General features: G+C 56.1%; 1 pseudogene; it reads left to right on the forward strand.

Moving 5' to 3' along the window:
- The window catches only part of LOC134808690 (collagen alpha-1(I) chain-like), a 3,373-nt pseudogene extending 2,579 nt beyond the window's left edge, over window positions 1–794 (forward strand).
- Window positions 795–6,111: the final 5,317 nt, after the last annotated feature.

Genomic DNA, 6,111 nt, shown 5'->3' on the forward strand with positions numbered 1-6,111 from the left:
GGCGGCCGGCCGGCGCACGCGCCACCGGCCCGAACCCACCGCGATCGCTCACACGGCCCGCACGCACCCGCCAGAGGGGAGCACGGGACGTGCGCTCGCCGGACCAGGCGGACGCCCTTCCCCGCGTGGGAGGGGCGCGTCTCGTCTCCCTCGACCGCCTCGAACCCCACACCGACGAGCTCCCTCAGGACCCACGCGCGGACACCGCGGCGGCGACCGGAGGAGGGGGCGCTGGGGGCGGGAATGACACACCACCGCTCGGCCTCGGGCACCTGAGGGACAACCCGGGGCGCTCCAGGAGCACCGCAAAGGCCCAAGCGGAGCCGACGCTCGCGCACACCCCCCGAGAGGGCAGCACGACGGGCCGGCGGGCCGGCACCCCCCACCACCGCGGAGGGGGGCCGCCCGCAAGTCCACAACCACTGGAGGCGACAGCGAGGGGTGCCTGCCGCGTCAGAGGACCCCGCCGACCCGCCCCGCGACGCAGAAGGCAGCGGGCGGGACGGCGAGGTCAGGCCGGGCTCCGCACCCCACACACCTCCCCCACACGCGCCACCCGCAGGCGGGGAGAGGAGAGACGAGGGGACCCCGCGGGGCGGAGCGAGAAGAACGGTCCCGTTCGCCACGAACGTCCGCCCCTCGCCCGTCGCGGCTCGGACCCGGCCCGGGAGAGCACGACGTCACCACATCGATCACGAAGAGCCCCCCGGGAGCGGAGGTCGGCCGGCCGGCCGGCCGACGCCCTGCTCCGGGGAAGGGGCGGCGGACAACCCAGCAGAGACGAGAACGCCTGACACGCACGGCACGGAGCCAGCGGGGTGGGGTTGTCGCGGCCGCCCCGGGCGCCCGCAGCGGAGAGCGCACGGGGGCAGGGTGGCCCTCGCCGCCTTCCCCGCCGCCCCCAGGCGGGTCAGAGACCCGGACCCGGGCCGGCACCGGGAGTCGGGACACGCCCGGGCGCGCGAGAGGACAGCAGGCCCGCGGGCCCCAGCAGGCGGCTCAAGCAGGAGCACGGCCGGCTAGCCGGGTCACCGGTAGGCCAGAGCCCCGCACGCATCCGGAGTCCCAACCTCTCCAGCGACAGGTCGCCAGAGGACAGCGTGTCAGCAATAACCCGGTGGCCCAAGATGCAGACTCGGAGCGAAAGATATACCTCCCCCGGGGCCGGGAGGTCGTGTCACCGACCACGCCGCCGGCCCAGGAAACGCGCGACACGGACACCTGTCCCCAAAAACGCCACCATCGCAGCCACACACGGAGCGCCCGGGGCCCTCTGGTCAACCCCGGGACACACGCGGGAGCAGCGCCGGGCCAGGGACGCCCTCCCGGCCGCCCGTGCCACACGCAGGGGGCCGGCCCGTGTCCCCAGAGCGGGAGCCGGAAGCATTTTCGGCCGGCCCCTCCTACGACCGGGACACACGAGGGACCGAAGGCCGGCCAGGCGCGACCTCTCGGGCCGCACGCGCGCTCAGGGAGCGCTCTCCGACTCCGCACGGGGACTCGCCAGAAAGGATCGCGGCAGAGGGACCGCGGCCCGGCCCGGGGACCGCTCCCCGGCACCCGGGGGACGGGGGCAGGACGGTCCCCGGCTCCCCACGGGGACTCGGAAACGAATTCGGCCGCCGCCTCAGACGGCCAGGATGAGCGCGGACGGACCCGCGACCGGGCCGGGAAGGGCGTCCCCAGCCTCCCGCGCCACGCGCGGCGGGTCCCCGCGGGTCGCGGCTCGGGCCTCGGGAGCTGCGGCGCGCTGGTCGACCGGCCCGGGCAGCCCCACGCCCGGCTCGGGCCCAGAAGCGCAGCGACAGCCTCTCCCCCACATAAACCTGCACGCCAGAGCTCTGACTCACAAGCGACGCGCCACAGCTCTGGCGCCACCGGGCCAGCCGGGCTGACGACCGCGGGCTTTCCGGAGCTCTGCACAGCTCACAGCGGGGACGGTCCCCTCCCTCGGCAGCTGCCACCGCAGCTCCGGAAGCCGAGAGCACGATCTAAAAGCGGCCGCCAGATGGAGCCCGACGACCGCCGCGAACGTCAGCGAGACAGATCCGGATGGCAGGCAGGGCGGCCCGTGGACCGCAAAAGCGAAACCGTGAGCCGAGAAGCTCTTCCCGAGGCCGAAAACGCAGCCCCTCTGCCCCAACCCCACACACACGGTGCCCAAAACGCGTCTCTGCCTCGACCGCGACAGAGTCAGAAGACAACCCACGGCGCGTGGGTGTTCGGAGATGCATCTCGGAAGCAGGGAGGGAGGGAGGGAGGGAGGGAGGGAGGGAGGGAGGGAGAAAGAACACACAAGGACTCGGTCGCGGGTCGCTGCAGACACACGGAGAGGCAAAATGCATAGGCTCTTCCGGAATCCACGCAGAGACAGACGGGGGGGGGGTGGGGGGGCGGGGAATGGGGAAAAGAGACAGATGGTGAAAGGGAAGGAGGGAGGGAAGGGAGCAGGGAGGGAGGGAGGGAGGAAGACAATGGAGAAAAGAGAGACAATTTAAAAAACGTCGATACACAGAGAAAACTTTTGAAACACTCCATTTTTAAAAGACAGACGGAAAGGAAAGAAACATGAAAAAGAGAGAAAGAATGAGGAAAGAAACGAAGGAAAGAAGGGAAAAAGAAACAGAGAGGAAAGAAAAAAGAAGGAGAGACAGGGAACGAAAGAGAAATAAAGCACGAAGGAGAAAAGATCAGAAAGAGAGAGAGAAGGAAAGGAAGAGAGGAAGAAAAACCTACAGAAGGAGAGAAAGGAAGAAAGGAAGGAAGAAAAACGTAAAGGAGAGGAAGAAAGAAAACAGAGATAAGTACGTACACCTGTTCATTTATAAACATAAATACAACACTTTTCGTACGTAAACGTAAACGTATTTCTCGACGATCGCTTCTCTGTAGAGCGATGTGTATTTATTTGTATCACAGAAACACCTACATCTATCATATAGAAGGATGTTTCTATACAATCGGTACGTGTTTACTACACACGAGAGTAGTAAATGCAAAGATATACGCATTGTCGTTTACATACAAATGTACAAAAATGTTCACATTAATAAACGTCAGTAAATACATGGAAAGGAAAGAAATAAAAAAAACGAAATGAGTCAACAGGCCGGGCACGGTGGCTCACGCCCGTCATCCCAGCACTTCGAGAGGCCGAGGTGGGCGCATCACATGAGGTCGGGAGTCGGAGGCCAGCCTGACCAACACGGAGAGACACGGTGTGCCTACTAAAAACGCAAACATCAGCCAAGCCAGGCGTGGGGGTGCCTCCCTGTAATCCCCGCTAATCAGGAGGCTGAGGCAGGAGAAGCCCTCGAACCCGGGAGGCGGAAGGTGCGGTGAGCCAAGATCGCGCCATTGCACTCTAGCCGTGGAAACAAGAGTGAAACTCTGTCTCAAAAGGACGAAACAGAAAGAAAGAAAGAAAGAAAGAAAGAAAGAAAGAAAAGACAGAAAGCAAGCAAGCAAGAAAGCAAGCAAGAAAGCAAGCAAGAAAGCAAAAAAGCAGGAAAGAAAGAAAGAAAGAGAAAAGAAAGCAAGAAAGCAAGAAAAAAGAAAGCAAGAAAGAAAGAAAGAAAAAGAAAAGAAAGCAAGAAAGCAAGCAAGAAAGAAAAGAAAGCTAGAAAGAAAACAAAGCAAGAAAGAAAGCAGGAAAGAAAGCAAGAAAGCAAGAAAACAAGAAAGCAAGAAAGCAAGCAAGAAAGAAACAAAAGAAAGAAAGAAAGCAAGAAAACAAGAAAGCACGAAAGCAAGCAAGCAAGCAAGCGAGAGAGCAAGAAAGAAAGAAGCAAAAGACAGAAAGCAAGAAAACAAGAAAGCACGAAAGCAAGCAAGAAAGCAAGAAAACCAGAAAGCAAGAAAGCAAGAAAGCAAGAAAGAAAAAGAAAAGAAAGCAAGAAAGCAAGCAAGAAAGAAAAGAAAGCAAGAAAGAAACAAAAGAAAGAAAGAAAGCAAGAAAACAAGAAAGCACGAAAGCAAGCAAGCAAGCAAGAAAACAAGACAGCACGAAAGCAAGCAAGCAAGAAAGCAAGAAAGAAAAAGAAAGGAAAGCAAGAAAGCAAGCAAGCAAGAAAGAAAAGAAAGCAAGAAAGCAAGAAAACAAGCAAGCAAGAAAACAAGCAAGCAAGAAAGCAAGCAAGAAAGAAACAAAAGAAAGAAAGAAAACAAGAAAGCAAGAAAGCACGAAAGCAAGCAAGCAAGCAAGCAAGCAAGCGAGAGAGAGAGAGAGAGAGAGAGGCTGGGCGCTGAAAGCAAGCAAGCAAGCAAGCAAGCAAGAAAGCAAGAAAACAAGACAGCACGAAAGCAAGCAAGCAAGAAAGAAAAAGAAAGGAAAGCCAGAAAGCAAGCAAGCAAGAAAGAAAAGAAAGCAAGAAAGCAAGAAAACAAGCAAGCAAGAAAGCAAGCAAGAAAGAAACAAAAGAAAGAAAGAAAACAAGGAAGCAAGAAAGCACGAAAGCAAGCAAGCAAGCAAGCGAGAGAGAGAGAGAGAGAGAGAGAGAGAGAGAGAGAGACAGAGAGAGAGAGAGGCTGGGCGCTGTGGCTCACCCCTGTCATCCCAGCACTTTGGGAGGCCAAGGCAGGCGGACCACCTGAGGTTGGGAGTTGGAGACCAGCCTGACCAACATGGAAAAACACCGTCTCTACTAAAAGTACAAACATCAGCCAGGCACGGTGGCCCATGCCTGTAATCCCAGCTAATCAGGAGGCCGAGGCAGGAGAATCGCTTGAACCTGGGAGGCGGAGGGTGCGGTGAGCCGAGATCGCGCCATTGCCCTCTAGCCTGGGCAACAAGAGTGAAACTCTGTCTCAAAAAAAAAAAAAAAAAAAAAAAAAAAAAGGAAGAAGAAGAAGAAAAAAAGAAAGTAATAGAAAGAAAGAAAGAAAGAAAGAAAGAAAGAAAGAAAGAAAAGGCAAGGGCCAGGCAAGGCCAGGCAAGGCCAGGCAAGGCAAATCTACCTGCTTTCACTACATCTGGGGAGAATCGGGAAAGTCCCCAACAACAACAAGGCCTAAAGTGGAGCTGCCATCTGTCAAACCCGAGCGGAAGAGTCCACGCGGGTTAAAGACACGAAGAAAGACAAGGAAACCATCGACCGAGGAGAAGAACAATCTGGCCCAGCCAGGGTCTGTCTCCTGAGGTTGTCTGGGCAACCAGGGAATGGGACGGAGGGAGGGCGGGCCTCCGAGACTCCGTCTCGAAACAGAAATCATGATAATAAAATAAAAGTAAGTTAAAAAAAAGAAATCACGCATAATTCCTAACGTGTTTGATGCCTCGAAAGGCGAGAGGCGTACGTACGTGGATGTCACGGTGGGGTTGTTTTTTGTTGTTGTTGTTGTTGTTGTTGTTGTTGTTGTTTCTTTTTCCCCGGAAACTCACTTTTTAATTATTTTGTTGCATTTCATTTTCATTTTCATTTTTTTGAGACGGAGTCTCGCTCTGTCGCCCAGGCTGGGGTGCAGTGGCACGATCTCGGCTCACTGCAACCTCCACCTCCCAGGTTCAAGCGATTCTCCTGCCTCAGCTCGGCCTCCCGAGTAGCTGGGATTACAGACAGTACAGCACAGCACGGCGCCCGGCTAATTCTGTGTATTGTGAGTAGAGACGGGGTTTCACCATACTGGCCCTGTTGGTCTGACCGCCTCTTGATCCACCGGCCTTGGCCTCCCAAAGTGAGGGGGTGACAGGCTTGAGCCACCGCGCAGGGCCCATTTATTTTATTGCATTGTATTTATTTATTTTAATTTATGTATTTGTGTATTTATTTATTTATTTATTTATTTATTTATTTTTGAGACGGAGTTTCGCTGTTTTTGCTCAGACTGGAGTGCGATGGCGCAATCTCGGCTCACCGCAACCTCCGCTTCCCAGGTTCAAGCGATTCTCCTGCCTCAGCCTTCCTAGCAGCTGGGATTAGAGGCATGTGCCACCGCGCCCGGCTAGTTTTGTATTTTCAATTGAGACGGGATTTCTCCATGTTGGTCGGGCTTGTCTCCAACTCCCGACTTCAGGTGATGCGTCCACCTCGGCCTCCCAAAGTGATGGGATGACAGGCATGAGCCACCGCACCCGGCCTATTGTATTGTATTGTATTGTATTGTATTGTATTG

The sequence above is a fragment of the Pan troglodytes genome, chromosome 17, assembly GCF_028858775.2.
Source record: "Pan troglodytes isolate AG18354 chromosome 17, NHGRI_mPanTro3-v2.0_pri, whole genome shotgun sequence".
NCBI classification, from domain to species: Eukaryota; Metazoa; Chordata; class Mammalia; order Primates; family Hominidae; genus Pan; species Pan troglodytes.